We start from the raw sequence: 19442 nt of genomic DNA, 5'->3' as shown, positions 1-19442 counted from the left end.
TGGTGTAGGTACACCTATAATGATATTAGGAAGGGAGGTTGAAATCTTTGGTCCAGCAACTTCCATGTAATTAGCTGTATAGCCTGCATGATGGCATCAATGTTACTGGACACCTGGAGATCCCCATAACTTGCCGTTGGATTCAAAACAATGTCTGGAAAGGAGAAACCATGCCACAGAGATTGCTCCATCTTTCTGGACAGACTTGCTCGTGATCAGCAGCAAGCACATTCGCTTGGCCATTAATGTCGAAATCCAAACTCTGTTTTAATGGCCTATAATTTGAATAATTTATTCAGCTTCAAAAACTGGGGCTGCTTTCTTACTCAATATGGTCACCAGAGAAGATCCTTCAATAATTTGTCATGCTAAGAATTTCAAATTCTAACTTATATTGCAAATATTGTAATAACATTAAAAACTGCAATGGCAGAGGAGCAATTCAAGTAACCCATAGTCCTGCCACTGGGATTTAACAGTCAGACTTCCGACCAGCAATCAACAGTCAGAGGGTTAGAAATTTAAAATAATCTCGATCACAAGTCTTTCAATTATACAACTGATAAGGGGTAATCGTTTTTTACTTTAGTCCCTTAAAATCAGTTAAGATGGCAAACAATACCTTGTGAAAAACAGATGAAAGTTCCTCACACTAACATATTAGTGATATGGAATTATAGTCACAATCTGTAACCCTTCAACTAAAATAATGTGGCTTTGACTTTATGGTAACATATTCATAAACAGAATACTCAATGTTGAGCCAAAGAATTTGTTTTATTTATGAATGAAAGATACACAGCTCACGTGACCTGACAGTGCAAGGAGGTTTTCAGTTTCACAAGCCTCTGTGATCAATCCATGTCCAGTGGCTGCCATTAAATATGCTCTCTCATTCTTGCGCTGCCAGTGCTACACTAACAATTCCAAGTTCAAAAATGTGAAATACAAGTAGCAATTTTCAATTGATCCTGTGCTGTCTCGGCAAGGTACCTGGAATTCAAAGCTCAAAGGAGCATCACCTGGGTCAAAAAAAAATTATATTTTCACAGTACTTAATGTGCACGTCCCAGGTGATGCTAGCATTCAACTTGTGCTAAACTGGTCAATTTCTATCTAAAAGGAGTCATCATAGCTGAACTCAATTGAATCCCGGTTAACAGGGAACCGTCTTCTCAGGTTTAATGCATGATCCGACCACATGCTGCAGCATCTTCGGAATTTCTATGTTATAATGGGGTTACAAAAACATCCAGAAAAATCAAAAAAGTTCCAAATTCAAATTGTCCGTATGATAACTGTTTCAGAATAGAATACTGAGAAGGAAGTTACTGAAAGAAGCATTTTTGCTATACAAATCAGGCATCTCTGGTTGGCTGCCGTTCACCTTATCACAGACCTTCTACTTTGTCACGTTCCCCCCCCCCCCCCCATCCATCCCCCTTCCACTGACTTAAAAACTCTTTTTCTTCAATTATGATGAACATAATGCTTTAGAATCTGAAACAATTTTTGCAGATTAGAAGGTAGCAAACATCATCCCACTATTTTAGAAGGGAAAGGGGAGAGAAAACAGGGAAAATCAGACCCGTTTGCCGTACAGGGAAAACACTAGAATCTATTCGACAGGATGTGATTAAAGGACACTTGAATAATAATGATCTAATTTGACATAGTCAACATGGATCTATGAATAGGAAATCACGTTTGACAAACCAGTTTGGAGGTTTTTGAGGATGTTACTAACAGAATCGATAAAGTGGAGTTGATGGACATAGTTTACTTGAGTTTTCAGAAGGCTCTTGATAAAGTCCCCCAGAGAGGTTGATTAGCAAAATTAAAGCACATAGGAGGCAATATCCTGGCATGCACTAAAGATTGGTTAACAGGCAGAAAACAGAGTAGGACTAAACGGCTCATTTTTACATTGGCAGACAGTGACCAATGGTACTGCATAGAATTTACAGCGCAGAAGGCGGCCATTTGGTCCATCGAGTCTGTGCCAGCCCTTGGAAAGAGCACCCTATCTAAACCCATACCTCCACCCCATCCCCATATCCCCACCTAACCATTTTTTGAACACCAAGGGCAATTTAGCATAGCCAATCCACCTAACCTGCACATCTTTGGACTGTGGGAGGAAACCGGAGCACCGGGAGGAAATCTACGCAGACACGGGGAGAATATGCAGACTCCGCAGACAGTGACCCAAGCCGGGAATCGAACTTGGGACCCTGGAGCTGTGAAGCAACTATGCTAACCACTGTGCTACCGTGCTGCTCTACTCAGGCCCCAGCTGTTCACAATATCGGTGAAGGATTTGGAGACCAAATGTAATATTTCCAAGTTTGCATATGACACAAAACTGGGTGGTAATGTGTGTTTTGTGGAATCTGCCAAGTGGCTTCAAGGAGATTTGGACAGACTTAATGAGTGGGCAAGAACATGGCAGATGGAATATAATGTGGAAAAAAGTAATGTTATCCACTTTGGTGGGAGGAATGGACATGCAGGGTATTTCTCAAATGTTGCTACAGCAGTGTGACAGTCTCCATTTCCCATCGCAATATTTATCAGTCTGCACGCTGTAGTGATCTCTGTCTATGTAAATACATGATTGGTTAATGTGCAGTCAGTAGGTTCAGATGATCACTAGAGGGCAACACCAGCAAGGAGTATATAAGCAAGCTCAAGAAGTTTTCCCGCTCTCTTCGTGTGTGTTATAGCTAGAGGATAGAAGTGTGACCAGCTCAGAATGTAGAGTATTATATTCATTGTTAATTTAATTCAATCTTAGTTAATTCAACTACTAGTCAAAGTATTAAAGTCAAGAACTCACAAGTATGTTATTTTGTTACTCAATAAATAATTTGTCATCAACTGGACGACTTTTGAGTATTTATCATCAAAGTTAAGGATATCTTGGCAGGACAAATGAGTAGCATATATATTACACCCCAGTAATGTAAAACACGCCAGGCTCCCTGGGTCAGTAAAGGCAGTGTCCACCACTCATCCTCATGGATCAAAGAACAAAATGACCTGAAATAATTATAGTCATGGTGCCTTCAACATGAGAACTTGTGGAGGTGAATTCAGTCAGGTGACACCATAGCAACCCAGAGTGTCTTCTATTGGTCCAAATAAAAGAGGCCCTCCTGGTAATGGTTTTATTTTAGGGCCCAATCAACTAAATAGAAGAACATAAATTAACTGTGGGATAAATTAAAAGGCAACCGGAGAATAACGAGGACCGGAAACTTCAAAACATTAAACCAAAATGTCAAAACTGGGGTCGGCGTAACAGTCCACTTCCTGCAGTGCCCACAAAGCACGGAAGGCCCCTCCTGGTAATGGTTCTGTTATTGGTGAAAGTTCTGGTACCCTTGGTATCAGGGGAGTGCAGCTTGTTTGTATAAAAGGTGCTGCTTGGTGGCTAATGAGATAGTAGAGTTGTTTGGTATAATGAGATATTCTGTAGTGAGGGGTTTGTGCTGGCGTTAGTTGGAGCAGTTCGTTGCTGACACTTGGTAACAGTTCCTCGGTCAGAGGTTTCCATGGTGCAGAATCAAAGATACTCCTGTACCTAATGGAGTTCATCCTCCTGAGCCTCCCTTTGATTCCCATTTCTGGTCTGAAGGTCAAATTATGTCTTACTGCAGACTGTGATGGTGCAGGGTGGAGAGGACAAACTGCTGATCAAGGTGCGGCTGGATTTATTTGCACCTGGGTACTTGAATTAAAGCTACTGACCTGAACCTTGGGACAGCAGGTTGTTGGCAACTCTTACTAAGGTTAACCACAACCCCTCAATTATCTAAACCCCAGGGAACCTTCTTCCTATAAACAAAATTCCATTATCCCTATTTAGGTAAACACCATACATGACTGCAATGAATAATGATGTCATTTTTACAATGCTTTAGTCATCCATTCTGTAGCCAGTGTCTGCCTGTCTTTTAAAACAGAATTTTTAAAACCCTTCCTGCAGTAGATACATACTACCAACCCAGGCTTTTAACCATTACTGCACCAGATGCATTTATGTATATTTGAAATTTCTACCTTCATCACACCCCACCCACCTGAACCACACCTCAGCGTATCATGGCTCTGTCATTGAGAACTAATGGAGCTGATGTTCCCATTGAGATATTTTAGGTGAGAATCTTTACTTTCAATAATATCTACGGTTGTTGATGTTGTCTAAAGTTGTCCTAATGTGACTCCACTGCCTTTCCAGCAATGTGAGCAGTAACCCCATCAAGCCCACCTGGATTCCATTTGGCTCCCGAAGTCTGGAAAAAAGGCATAATTCTCTCTGCATCTAATGAATAGTTTGTGATGAGTGCACAGGGAGTGATTTCCAGGAATTACTCACTGGGTGTTATACGTACAACCTCTAACCCTTGCCTCTTGTACTTCAGGTGACTAACTTAGAGTGCACGTCAACTATCTACGACCTGGATGATCTCATTCGCATTGAGGCTCTGTTTCAATGACCAACCACATATCCCTGAAGCTCTACATTGACTGCTGTGTAGCTACATTGAGCCCAGACAAGGACTCCACCCTAAGATACAGCATCATTGACTACAATGGGTAAGGAGTTATTTTCTTTCTGCAGCTGGTCCTATCTCTGTAGCTTGACTTGCTTCATGTCCCTTTCAATTGCCTCCTGGACAACAAAGCTGGAGAATCTTTTCTCCATTTCTGCCAAGAGGCGTGGGACAAGCTCTGGTTCGAACTGGATGCATTCCGTTTGTTTGGAGATGATTGTTCTTTGATAAGAGGAAGTTGATCATTGCAGTCTCCATGTTGGGAGTGAATCACTAAATACCTGTTTGAATGTGTCCATCAAATTTTTTTCATCTATCCCCTGAAACTTGCTCCAGTGGGTCAGATTCCATGAGCAAAGCTTGTAGTTTCCAGAAGATGCAGAATGTGAAAGTTCCCTCTCTCCCTCAGGGTGATGTTTGGTTGGTTGATTGCGTCTCTTGTTTATCCAGACCCCATCAAAGAAATCTAACAACATTTATGCCTATTGCCATGTGGGTAATTGTGGTGCTTTGCTTCTAGAGGAAGGAGGGATCTTGCAGCTGAAGCTTGTAGGAATTTGATCCGCTAGATGCTGGAGGTTCCCCTTTCTAACTAGAATATTTGATATTGCAGAGAGTGAAGCTGAATAGAAGTGGGAGGGTAAGGCCTTACTTGGAACCCTGATCATTCTGGATACTGACGTGACCAACCTGGCAACAGGGTCCCAGAATGAGGTTGAGCAAAGGATGTGGGAGAGGAGTTGTCTAACTGCTGGTTTCCACTTTTCCTTCTTTTTCTTCACCAACCATTGGTTTCTCATTGATTTGTTGGTGTGAAGTCTGAGGTGGCCCTGACTATAAATGTGGTCTCTCTGATCTTTGCTTTATTGATGGCCTTGTTCCTATTCGAAAACACGAGCAAACTCCGTTCTACTAGAGATCAAATGGTCATAATTCCTTGTATTTGGTGTCTGAGAACTGGTTTATCTCTACATCCTTCACATGTTAGTTAAATGGCTCCATGGCTGTGGCGAGCCCATCCAGGCACTGAACCCCCTGAACAATTGATTGGTTACTGAAGATAAAGATGCTCTCGCTCTCTCCTCATGATGCTGCTCATTTTTCTGGGGCTTTTTGGGTCAACAGGTTCCTTATCTTTGGCCAGCCAGTAAAGAGGGAATATGAGCAAGTCTAAGGATTTCCTTGCGGGCCTGCCCCTGAGCGGGTATCTACTCTGGCTGATTTATTCTCTTCCATGGTAGTGTTCACTCCCTGGAGAGGTGGCACAATGTGAAATGGAATGTTTTGAGGTTTTGCTTTCACCAGTGGGTCTGAAGGGTATAGCCCACACAATGTTAATTTGATCACAATCAATCTGATTTGTGCCTTTGGTTAAAATTTTAATATTTAAATATCCCAAAATATGGCCTTTAAACCTTAACTTATTACCAATGCTATCTAATCCACTCGTCCAGTTTATCCCTTGGCTCTAAGCTGTGTTAAACTGGTAATCCTCTAATACAACCTTATCCATGGATGTTTGAAGTAATATGGTCAAAACCTTTGCTCTTCCTTCTGACTTCCCTCCTGGGTTCATGGATGTACACCCATTTAGAAACTGACTTTTCAATTTTAATTCTACTGATTTTTTTCCCCCTCTATGGTTATCCTCATTTCCTTGTTTGTAAACTAATAATTTACTCTTTTGCCATCACCTCCTTTTTCTTCTTCTCTGGTTTTAATTTTCCCTATTCTTGCTTTCATGTTTAATATGCCTAAACAATCCTTTTGCTGTCTTTATACCATCCTTGGCTGTTGGGGGTTATCAACTTTTTTTTCAACTGGTCCTGTTAAACTGAAGGGCAAAACTAACAGCCAGTAGGAAACTCTCACCCATTCCAGAATGCCAGAATATTCAAGAGATTGTCCCACCTAGATTGATTTTTGGCTGGCAGCTCTGAGGTCTCAGTACTGCTGGGATGGTGGTCACTTGTCAAGGTAAGGGCAGACCCAGATGCCTTGGGCTTTGTCCACCACCCATACCATACTATTCAAGAATGGGCAGGTAGGCAGTGGGAAGGTGACCTCGAGAATTGGAGTGTTCTGCCCAGCCGACAAACTCGCCTGCCAGATGTGAAATTCAACACATGAACTCTAGATTTGTCATTTAAACTAGAAAGAGTGAAGAGATTAACGAGGATGCTACCAGGACTTGATGGTCTGAGTTATAAGGAGAGGCTGGGACTTTTTTCCCTTGAGCATAGAAGGCTTAGGGGTGACCTTATAGAGGTTTATAAAATAATGAGGAGCAGAGATAAGGTAAAGAGTCAACATCTTTTCCCAAAGGTAGAGGAGTCTAGAACTAGAGGGCATTGGTTTAAGGAGAGAGATACAAAAGAGACCAGAGGGGAAATGTCTTCACACTGAGGGTGGTGAGTGTCTGGAACGGACTGCCAGAGGCAGTGGCAGAGGCGGGTACAATTTTGTCTTTCAAAAAGCAATTAGACAGTTACATGGGCAGGGTGATCTGGGCCAAATGCGGACAGGTGGGGACTAGCTTAGTGATAGAAACTGGGCAGCATGGACACGTTGGGCCGAAGGGCCTGTTTCTATGCAGTAAACATCTGTGACTCTATTTCACAAGTTCTCTACTCATCCAAGGAACTCTTGCTTTGTCTATACCATTTTAGTTCTTGTGGGAATATGTTCAATCTGTATCCTAATCATTACCAGTTTGAAGTTTTCCTTTGCTTGTGCACTGCCTTACCTACTGTATAATTTTCCAATTTATTTGGCAAACCTCCTGTTTAGTCACACTGCAATTTGCATTTTTCCAGTCTAGTATTCTGTGCTCGCATGAAAGCATATCAATTTTAAGTATACTATAATTGCTGAGAAATAAAAATGTCAACCCTTGTGTATATACTTTTAACATGCTCTGATGAAAATAGCAAGATCTGAAATATGAATTAAACTTGTAATGCTGCAGTAATATATTAACTACAAAATACCTAGCTGTAAATTTCATTTGCATGTTGTAATGCTGATCAACAATTTCAACATTGTTGAACAATTTCACCTAGTTGAACATAAAAGTCTGCAATTAATGGAGTGAAAACATATGCAAGTGAAAATAAATAACAAACCTTCCAATCTCTGGAGTGTCAGAACTCTGAAGATGCAGTCAATGTACAAAGATGCAAGAAAGCTGGCCTGACAACAGTCAGTGATTGGTTCCCGTGTGATGCTCTTTGAGAGAACCGGGCAGAAGTGTTTACACCCTTGTAAGTGAAAGGGACGGTCTCTCTCTGCTGAAGAAAGAACTGTGTTATTGTTCTAAAATTAATGAGTGCCTGGAACATCTTTACTGTAAACATGAAACGATCCTGAATCATAGAATTGTAGAATCATAGAATTTACAGTGCAGGAGGCGGCCGTAGAATTTACAGTGCAGGAGGCGGCCATAGAATTTACAGTGCAGGAGGCGGCCATTTCGCCCATTGAGTCTGTACCAGCCCTTAGAAAGTGCACCCTACTTAAGCCCACGCCTCCACTTTATCCCCTTAGCCCAGTAACCCCACATAACCTTTTGGACACTAAGGGGCAATTTAGCATGGCCAATCCACCTAACCTGCACTTCTTTGGACTTTGGGAGGCAACCGGAGCACCCGGAGGAAACCCACGCAGACACGGGGAGAAAGTGCAAACTCCACACAGACCGTCATCCCCGACCGGAATTGACCCCGGGTCCCCGGAGCTGTGAGGCAGCAGTGCTAACCGCCGTGCCGCCCACTATGTAAAATGTAGACAACCTTGCCAGAAGCCTCTGGACCCTCGAAGGAAGAGGAGTTGTGTTTTCTCCCTCTCTCTGCTGCCGGTTGCCTGCTGTCTCCACGAGTCTGCAGTGAATATTACTACAAGCTGAAGGAAAAGAAAGTGCCCAACTAAAGGCCTGCCCATTGGAAAGAAACTAACTGGAAGACATCTATCCGCATAAAAGATCCTTTTTTTTTAAAAAAATTAACATTCGCTTAGCTCTCAACTACCCTTTTCCCCTTGGTGTCCCTGTGTATATATATATATATATATATATATAGTGGGGTAGTTAGAGAGAGGGAGTTGGGAATCAGATATTAGATAGTCAGTTACATTTTTTCAGTTTAATTCAGTGTCTATATGCGCGATCTTCCTCAAGATCCTCTCCACTTTGAGCCGGCAGTTTGCGGTGTCGATGGTAGCCATGATGTGGAGATGCCGACGTTGGACTGGGGTGAGCACAGTAAGAAGTCTTACAACACCAGGTTAAAGTCTAACAGGTCTTCATTCACCTGAGGAAGGAGCAGTGCTCCGAAAGCTGGTGTTTGAAACAAACGTGTTGGACATTAACCTGGTGTTGTACGACTTCTTACTGTGCTCACCCCGGCATCTCCACATCATGGCTACCATCGACACCGCAAACTGCCGGCTCAAAGTTGAGAGGATCTTGAGGAAGATCGCGCATATAGACACTGACATTAAGTTTCTACAAAGATGGAAAAAAGCAGACAAGATATTTAATCACCTGCTAATGCTCGCATTTTAAGCATTGTCTTGCATCTTTGAATTTGTCTATATATGTTTCTGGAACATACCTCTTCATTCACCTGAGGAAGGAGCGGTGCTCCAAAAGCTAGTGTTTGAAACAAACATGTTGGACTTTAACCTGGTGTTGTAAGACTTCTTACTGTGCTCATATCATGGCTACCATCCACACCACAAACTGCCGGCTCAAAGTGGAGCGGATCACGAGTAAGATCGCGCATATAGACACTGACATTAAGTTTCTACAAAGATGCAAGAAAGCAGACAAGATATTAAATCACCTGCAAATGCTCGCATTCTAAGCATTGTCTTGCATCTTTGAATTTGTCTATATACATGTTTCTGGAACATACCTCTTCATTCACCTGAGGAAGGAGCAGTGCTCCGAAAGCTAGTGTTTGAAACAAACATCTTGGACTTTAACCTGGTGTTGGAAGACTTCTTACTGTTGTCAGGCAGAACACTGTCTTGGCCAACCCACAAGTTGCCTGCCAGCCAGCCAAACGAACAAGCTTCCCCCAAAACCAGTTTCTAAGCTTCACTCAGCGCCAAAGTGTCTGTTTTTTCTTCTGGAACACACTGTCCTGGAGAACAGGCTTCAGCTTGAGTTGTCTGCTTAAAGGCACATTCTAAACATGGGTCCACAGACTAAAAATAACAAAAGAAAATAGAAACGAAGGAAATATTTCAACAGCCAAAAGAGAAAATATGATGGAAAATTTCAGCTGGTCTGGCAGTACCTGTAGGGAGAGAAAAGAGCTGATGTTTTGAGTCCAGATCTTTCTATGTCTTTCAGCTTTGACATTTTCTCTGTCTTTTAGCTTTGACAAAGGGTCATTTGGATTCAAAACGTCAGCTCTTTCCTCTCCCTAGATACTGCCAGACCTGCTGAGATTTTCCAGCATTTTCTTTTTTGGTTTCAGATTCCAGCATCCACAGTAATTTGCTTTTATCAAATATTTCAACAGGAAGGAGTCTTACACAAAAGAATGTTGCAGAAAATCAGGGGTAATATTTTGGCATGGTTCGAGGATTGGTTAATGAACAGAAAACACGAGCAGAAGTAAATGTGTCGTTTTTGGAACATAACTAGTGAAATGCTGCAAGGATGTGGGCCTCAACTATTTATAACCTACATCAACAACTTAGATAAGGGACGGTACAAAGTTAGATGGGACAATAGTCTGTGAAAGATACAAATACATACTGACTGGTTAAGTGAATGGGCAAGAAGGTGGCAGATAGAGTACAATGTGGGGACATACAAAGTTTTTCACTTTGGCCAGAAGAATGGAAAAGCATATTTTTTGATAGGTGAGAAACTAGCAAATGTTGGTATTCAGAGGGATGTCATTGCATTGAAGGTACAGCAAGGGATTAGGTTAGCCTTTATTGCAAAGGGATTGGAGTATAAGAGTAAGTCTTAGTGCCACTACATTGGTCTTTGGGGAGCATACATCTGCATTAGTGTGTCCAGTTTTGGTCCCCTAACCTGAGGAAGGATACACTTGCCTTAAAGAGGATGCAACATAAATTCACTAAAGTGATTGGGCAGTTTTGTGCCATATATCGGATGTAATGCCTTCCACCCTATCACAGATCTTCCCCTTTGTTCTTTTTCTCCATCGTCCCGTTTTTCGCTTGCTTAAACCCTAATCTCTCATTTGTCCGAGCACTGAACAATGAAAGATCAATACATGAAATATTAATTTCTGTTTCTCGCTCCACAGATGCCATCAGTCTACTCGAATTAATTGCTGGGATAAGAGGATTCACCCAGGAGGAGAGGTTGGTTAGAATGAGCCTTATATTCTCGAGTTTAAATGAGAGGTTCTCATTGATCATATCAAATACTTTGAGGGTTTAGCATGGGAAATGCTGAGAAACAGTGTTCCCTGGTCGGACAACTAGTGATCTCCGTCTGAGGATGAGTGGTCTTTTAAGTCGGTCAGTGTTCAGAATCTCTGGCCATCTCTAAATGGTCAGTTGTTAACTATGTTTAAGATTGAGAAATAAAGTAATCTGGAGATACAGAGATAGAAAGTGGAGTTGATGTAGAAGTTCAGCCATGATCCCGTTGAATGGTAGAAGAGGCTCAAGGGGTCAGGTGGCTCCAATTTCTTATTTTTGTGGATCCAGCTGTTAAAAATTAACTTCTTTTCAGTGAGTCAAATTTTTTTATGCTGCTGTACGGTGATGAATCGCTGGAAACTGATCATTTTGGCATCGAGGTATTTTGGTAGCTCTGGTGATCTTGGCCTTCCATCCCAACATCAAAAACATTTGTTCCATAAAGAAGTTACACCAACTAATTGTTCTGAAATATTTGCTGGACTCGGTTTGATTTGCCTACTTAAGTGCTTATATACGCATTGTACTTCCAGTGACTATGTAACCATTCCAAAGATTTTAGAGGACCTATTCTGATACATGCTTCGCAAGGTCAGGCCAGTGGCTAGTCCCCATTCTCATAGCAGCACATTTGGTCTTGCACATCTTCTTCAATGCAGAATCCTTCTCCCATTATTGCACTAGTATTTCACTAATACCAAATTCCTCACTGCAGCACAGTTATTTGATGAGTTAGCAAATGTTAGAACTTTTAGCTTGAAACCGCATACTTAGCTGCATACTTCATTTGTTTTGCAGGAGAATCCATTTCTGTTTGTCAGTTGCCATGTGCATGTCTTAACCTTGTGCACATCTTATTGGCCACACGGTCCATATCGCCTCCTTAATCTCACACACTAACTTATCAGGCAAACGTAACCCCAAACTTGTATTTCAGAACTGAAAAAATTAGGCTGATTCCTAATGCGAGTAATTCCCTCAACATTCATTTAATGACTGAAAACTGGGGGCTTGACCTATATGCCTTGACATGCATTTTGGAGCCAAAATATAGGATGTCTTAGAGGCCAGGTCAACTCGTGTGCTGACATCTACGGTAGTTCAAAACTCACCCGAGTGCACTTAAATGTAGCAACTGACCATTCACAGAATCAAATAGTTCAAGACAGTGACTAAGCTGATTATATTTCATGTTCCACCATTGATCTATTCAACTGACGTTTGCCAAAAGATTTAAACATAGCAAATCCGGGACTAATACATGGGATACAAGAGCAAAGCACTGAAGATGTTGGAAATTTGAAACACAAACAGAAATTACTGGAAACATTCAGCTTATGTGCAGTTCTGAGCACTGTATTTAATGAAGGATTTTAAAGCCCTCGTGAGAGTGCAGAGGAGATTTACTAGAACGATACCAGGAATGAGGAATTTTAGATACAAGCAAAGATGGGCTTGTTCTTCTTAGAGCAGAGAAGCTTAAGAGGTAACCTTATTAAGGTGTTCAAAATTATGAACAATTTTGACATAATTAAAGAAGGATATTCTGTTTCCACGAGTTGGTAAGTCAATGGCTAGGCGTCACCATATCAAGATAGTCAGCAAGACAGCTGGGAGTGAGAAGAGAAGAAACAGAGCGGTTGGAATTGGGAATGTGCTGCCTGGGAGTGTGGTGGAGGTCGGATTCCATGGGAGGTTTCAAAAGAGAGTCATATCTATATTTGAAAGTGATGAATTTAAGAGGGCTATGGAAATCGGGCTGGGGAATGGGACTAGCTAGGCAGCTATTTCAGGAGCCGATGCAGTCACAATGGGCAGAATTATCTACTTCTGTGCTGTAAGGTTCTATGATTCTATGTCTTTCAGCATCTGTGGAGAGAGAAACAGAGTTAATGTTTCCAGCTGGTGAGCAACCTGAAATATTAACTCCGTCTCTCTGGATGGATAGTGTTATTTGGGGATTCAAACGGACTAGTTTAGTAAATCAAGCTGCTTATGGTTCAGGAATGCAGGACTACTACTGCAAAACAAGCCAACACAGCCATGTACAAAATAGCAATCTAAACCTTATGTGCACACTTTAATACATATGTCTGTTCTTATGACTCATTAAAAATACCATAAATTATAACTAGTCATGTAACAAAATCACACTCTGCGGGAATCTGAACTTTCATTAGTCACACAACAATGTTGTTGCTTTAATAATAATCGCTTATTGTCACAAGTAGGCTTCAATTAAGTTACTGGCAAAAGCCCCTAGTTGCCACATTCTGGCGCCTGTTCGGGGAGGCCGGTACGGGAATTGAACCCGCACTGCGGGTATTGTTCTGCATTACAAGCCAGCTGTTTAGCCCTCTGTGCTAAACCAGCCCCATTACAGATGAAATGTGACAAAATTTACACAACTGATTAAATGTACTGCAAGTAGCATAAACTTACAGAAAATTAACATTTGATGAGAAATGTTTTAAACTATTCAACGCAGTATATAACAAACATTATTTCAGCAGCATTTATTTTCAATTGCAAAAATCTGTATCTATTTAAGTTGAAAATTTTAAAAATACCTAAACTTCCAATGTGCCCTATTAGATCTCTCAGAAACATGTTAAAGCACTTTGGTCAATTAGCTTTTGAAGTGCAGCGACTGTTGTGTAAATCAAATGCTGACGCCAAACAGCCATGAGCTAAATGACCAGGCAAATCTTTATTTCAGATTTCCTGCATATTTTCTGCTTTTCAATTAGTTTTTGGTGCTTTTGGTTGAGAGGTGAATTTTGGCCATGACCCCAGAAAAACATGGCGCTCTCCTTCAAATTGGTTCCATGGAACCAACGTGCACCTGAACATGGGCTGGTTTAGCACAGAGGGCTAAACAGCTGGCTTGTACTGCAGAACAATGCCAGCAGCACGGTTTCAATTCCCGCACCGGCCTCCCCGAACAGGCGCTGGAATGTGGCGACTAGGGGCTTTTCACAGTAACTTCATTGAAACCTACTTGTGACAATACGCAATTATTATTAACATATAACCCTTGTTTAATATCATGCCCAAAGGGTTGTATTTCTATCAATGAAGCAGCTCTGAGCATTTCCTTGGACTGTTGGCTTGGATCAAACCACGCAGCCCTGGGGTTCCGTGGGAGCCTTCCGGGGATTTCATGGCAGGCCAGACTGATTGGCAGAATTTGAGTTTCATGCTGTTTCCAGCTCTTCCAATTTTGGAGAAGGAACGATGATGAGAAGTTCTAACACTAAATATCTGAATGTATCAGAAGGACAGATAGAAGAAACGTGTAGAAATTAAACAGAGGACAATAACTTAATAAATGATAAACACATTCAAATGAATGACAACTGTGTTCAAGTGATCAGTCGAGTTGCACTTGATGAGGTCAATACATTCCCATTTAGGGAATCTCAATGTCTGAGAAGTAAATGAACGGATTAGTAGTGACCAAATGAGGAATGGATGTACTGACAATCTGAGACGTAATCAGGAAACCACCTCTCAACCAACAAGCAATGCAAAGTAGCAGATTAGTACTCTACCAGAATTGATCAGAATGCTGGAAGACAGTTGTGTCCTCGATTTTATAATACAGTTAAGGGTAAATTGTACAGATTTGCAAAACTGTTTGGGCTTATGTAAAAAGTGTTTCTGGGACGTACAACTAGATTTTTGTCCGTTATATAAAGATTTAGGAAAATCGTAACATAGCAAGACTTGCTGACAACACAGTGACTTTCAAAATATTAACAATGAAACCAGACGAGTTTTCGTTATTAATTCATGGGATGTGGCAGTCATTGGCCAGCATTTATTGCTCATCCCTAATTGCCCTTGAACTGAGTGGCTTGCGAGGCCAATTCAGAGGGCAGCTAAGAGTCCACCACATTGCTGTGGATCTGAAGTCACATGTCGGTCAGACCAGGTAAGGACGGCAGATTTCCTTCCCGAAAGGATATGAATGAATTAGATAGGTTTTTACGACAATTGACAATTATCCAGATTTTTTAAATTGAATTCCAATTTCACTATCTGCCATGACAATACTATGCCACTGTCTCTCCTGTGTAATCAATCTATGTGTAATCAGTACTTTTTGTCAGTCTCACCATAAGTCACAAAGACAACAACTTGAATTTATATGGCATCTTTAACGTAGTTAAGTATCCTCAGGCACTTCATGGGCAGCTGAAGTCCAGGTCGCTGATGGTCCAGTGATTACAAGGAGCAAAAATGGGAGGAGGTTAGATGAGGAGAAGCGAGGAGATGGAATGATGTGAAAACAAGGATGTGAACTAAAATTGAGGGGTTTCTTAGCCAGGAACAAATGCATGTCAACGACCACAGGGTTAATGAACAAGAAGTGTTTGATGGACATTTGTGCACTGGAAGCTGAGTTTAGGATGATCTTGGGTTTATGGAAGGTAAAATGTGAGAGACCAACCAGGAGTACATTGGAAAGTCAAGTCTGGAGCCAACCTTGGAATGATTCTATAATCAAAACATTCTTTCTGTACACAAGAAAGCTGAGCAGTGCCAACTGTAATGAGACTTCAACTGCAATGAACAAAGACAGTCAATAAATAATGGAAGTGAAGTATAGCTAGGAATAACTGTTAAGTGTAATTAAAATTGGAATGTTTAATAAACATAGGGAAGGAGTTACTGAAAAAGTAGATGATAGCCAGCAGAAGGATAGCGCCAAAAGTGTTAAAGCTATATATGTAAGCATGCCAGAGGCCAAATATATCCTTTAAAGTGTAAATTTGATACAATTACTGTCTTTTTAAAAAATCAGGAAAAGGAAAATGTATTAAGTACAGACGGGACAAAATTCTAAATCTAGTACTTCTGGCAGGGGAATCTACGAACAATAGTTCAGTAAAGCATCTGCCACAAAAATCCCCCAAATCTTAGAACCGTGGGCGCAATTCTCCGAAACGATTTCTCTCTGGAAAGATATCTAAGTGCGGTAGCGAGTGGGAACTGCCGCGAGCTTCCCGGCGCTCGGCCTGTAATGTTATTCAATGTTAATTGGTCCAATTAATGAGGCCCTGCTGACTTCTCGCGGCAAATGAAGGCTTGCCAGCCAATTCGGCGGCACCTCTCTTGACAACCCTCTGTTAACTAGCACTTGCTCAGCCAACCCATCAGCTTGCAACAACGGTGCTGAGGAGACTGGCCCCAAGATTCTGCGATGCGGACCGGAGGAGGTTCCTAGATGCAATGAAGGCCAGGAGAGATGTTCTGTTCCCCCCCGAGGGTGAGCCGCAGGGCAGCAAGTGCTGCCTGGGATGAGGTGGCGGCTGAAAGCTCCAGGTGTGTGACTAGGACTGGCCTCCAGTGCCGTAAAAAAGGTCAACAACCTGCACCAGGCACCACAAGTGAGTCGACACCAATACCCGCCACCCCCGGTGACTTTTCCGCACAGGAGCATCAACCCCACCCCATGCGGCAGCCAACCCTCCCTTCAACTCCACCCCCTCCCCCTGCAATCCTTCCTTTACCCTCCCCCTCCCACCACTGTAAACCACGCATGTGGCCAACGATGCCCTCTCCGTGTCTCCTCAGGAAAAGCTCTCCCACAACCGTCAGCAGAGGTCCCAGACTGGCGTAAGAATCCTCACGTCCTTCGAGGAGCGGGCCCTGGAGGCGACTGGGGTGGCCGCGGACAGAGCTGTCACCCACGCAAAGGTTGGCAGAAGCCGCAGAGGTGAGGAACCACCGGGCCCCACCCGGAGGACCTATCAAACATGAGTTGTTATTGCCTCACTGACTGACCCATCCCTCCCACTGACCACGTGTCCATTCTTCCGACGGCGCCGGCCCATCCCGACTGGCCCCCTTTCAAAACTCCCAGAAGACCACCTCGGAGGGCAGCTCCGAGGAAGACACCATAAGAAAAAGGAGCAGAATCTGGCCAATCGAGTCTGCTCCGCCATTCAATCATTGCTGATATTTTTCTTATCCCCATTCTCCTGCCTTCTCCCCATAGCCCCCGATCCCCTTATTAATCAAGAACCCATCTATCTCTGTCTTAAAGATGCTCAGTGATTTGGCCTCCACAGCCTTCTGCGGTAATCGGTTCCACAGATTCGCCACACTCTGGCTGAAGAAAATCCTCCTCATCTCTGTTTTAAAGGATTGTCCCTCTAGTCTGAGGTTGTGCCCTCGGATTCTAGTTTCTCCTCCCAGTGGAAACATCCTCTCCACGTCCACTCTATCCAGGCCTCGCAGAACTTCCTCAGGACCCTTTCCAAGGCAATCACATCCTTCTTTAGATACGGGACCCAAAACTGTTCACAATACTCCAAATGGAGTATAACCAGAGCCTTATACAGCCTCACAAATACATCCCTGTGCTCTAGCCCTCTTGACATGAATGCTAACATTGCATTTGCCTTCCTAACTGCTGATTGAACCTGCACGTTAACCATGAGAATCTTGAACAAGGACCCCCAAGTCCCTTCGTGCTTCTAATTTCCTAAGCACTTCCCCATTTAGAAAATAGTCTATGCCTCCATTCCTCCTTCCAAAGTGCATAACCTCACACTTTTCCACATTGTATTCCATCTGCCACTTCTCTGCACACTCTTTGACCCCCCGCCTGCTTCCTCAATGCTATTTGTCCCTCTGCATATCTTTGTATCATCTACAAACTTAGCAACAGTGCCCTCAATTCCTTCTTCGAGATCATTAATGTATATTGTCGATAGGTATGGTCCCAGCACCGACCCCTGAGGCACACTACTAGTCACCAGTTGCCGTCCTGAAAAAGACCCCTTTGTCCCCACTCTCTGCCTTCTGCCAGTCAGCCAATCATCTAACCATACCAGTATCTTACCCTTAACACCATGAGCTCTTAACTTATTGAACAGCCTCCTATGCAGCACCTTGTCAAAGGCCTTCTGGAAATCTAAATAAATCACATCCACTGGTTCTCCTTTGTCCAACTTCTTCATTGCCATCTCAAAGAATTCTAACAGATTTGTCAGACATGACCTCCCTTTGACAAAGCCATGTTGACGCAATCTTATTTTATCACGCACTTCCAAGTGCACCGCAATCTCATCTTTAATAATGGATTCTAAAATCTTACCAATGACCGAAGTCAGGCTAAGCGGCTGATAGAAATCAGATTTTCTGGTTGGCTATACACGAGGTAGAGAAAAGGTTTAATTAAGAAATTATTAAGAGTAGAATCATAGAATTTACAGTGCTGAAGGAGGCCATTCGGCCCGCCGAGTCTGGACCGGCCCTTGACAAGAGCATCCTACTCAAGCCCACACCTCCACCTATCCCCGTAACCCTACTTAAACATTTTTGGACACTAAGGGCAATTTAGCATGGCCAATCCACCTAACCCGCACATCTTTGGACTGTGGAAGGAAACCGGAGCACCCAGAGGAAACCCAAGCACACACAGGGAGAATGTACAGACTCCGCACAGACAGTGAACCAAGCCGGGAATCGAACCCGAGACCCTGGAGCTGTGAAGCAACTGTGCTAACCGCTATGCTACCGTGCTGCCCAGAAATTGACTAAATCATATTAACCATGAGAGTGAGGAAAGCTGACTAGCTGGGAACTAATCAGATAAGACTTTAAATGTCTTATTTTGCAAGTTGTTCCAGACTGGCCAGAATCCAAGGCCAGTGACAAAAGACTTCACTGTATGCAGATGCCTTCCCAGGCCTGGACAGGTCTGTTTCCATGGTAACAGTCAGTCAGGGTCATAATGACTTTTCAAAAACGGTGTTAATCTAATTAATGTTAGAGGCATAATTGGCAAGCCAGGGTATGGAAAATTACAAAATCACACCAAAACATTTATCTCTTAAATTGACAGACAGACAGTTTGGTCGAGTTGAGTGAACTATAAATTAGTTGAAGCCAATCACAGCTGTAAAGAAGGTGAAACTTTAAGATGATGATCTTTTTAAAAATCACTTGTCGGGATGGACAAATTCAGTCCAGAATCAAGCTATCACTTTCTGAAACCTATGTCTTGCTGCTGCCTTTGCTATCGGCATTTTTCTTTTGTTTAAATCACTTAATTTTGTACTGTGTATCAGGATTTGAAGCATTACCACGAGTTGTCTTTTCAACTCAACCACTGTATTCACTAAAGACAATTAATCTGATCTAAGTTTGTATTGCAAACAAAGATTTTACCAGTGGGCACTAAAAGCTGACAAATAAAATTCAACGTAACTTTGCCAAAAAAACAGCCTGATGAAATGAAATGAAAATAGCTTGTCACGTAGGCTTCAAATGAAGTTACTGTGAAAAGCCCCTAGTCGCCACATTCCGGCGCCTGTTCGGGGAGGCTGGTCCGGGAATTGAACCGTGCTGCTGGCCTGCTTTCAAAGCCAGCGATTTAGCCCTGTGCTAAATCAGCCCCTTAGATTCTCGTTCTTTGGGAACTAAGAAGGGATAACGCATATCCGAGATCCATCA

General features: G+C 42.5%; 1 protein-coding gene across 3 annotated transcripts in view; it reads right to left on the bottom strand.

Annotated features, from left to right (window-relative positions):
* Positions 1–19442, bottom strand: part of LOC140384705 (12S rRNA N(4)-cytidine methyltransferase METTL15-like) — a 160528-nt gene that overhangs the window by 115866 nt on the left and 25220 nt on the right. The window contains exon 2 of one of the 3 annotated variants that reach the window (XM_072466652.1): positions 7685–7849. The exons of 1 other annotated variant lie outside the window; for it this stretch is intronic. The gene's annotated coding sequence lies outside the window, so the exon portion shown is untranslated. The remainder of the gene's footprint in view (positions 1–7684; positions 7850–19442) is intronic. One more of the 3 variants, XM_072466653.1, reaches the window with a different exon arrangement.

This window comes from Scyliorhinus torazame, chromosome 10 (assembly GCF_047496885.1).
Source record: "Scyliorhinus torazame isolate Kashiwa2021f chromosome 10, sScyTor2.1, whole genome shotgun sequence".
In the NCBI taxonomy this organism is placed as follows: Eukaryota; Metazoa; Chordata; class Chondrichthyes; order Carcharhiniformes; family Scyliorhinidae; genus Scyliorhinus; species Scyliorhinus torazame.
This window is presented reverse-complemented; position numbering and strand designations above follow the sequence as displayed.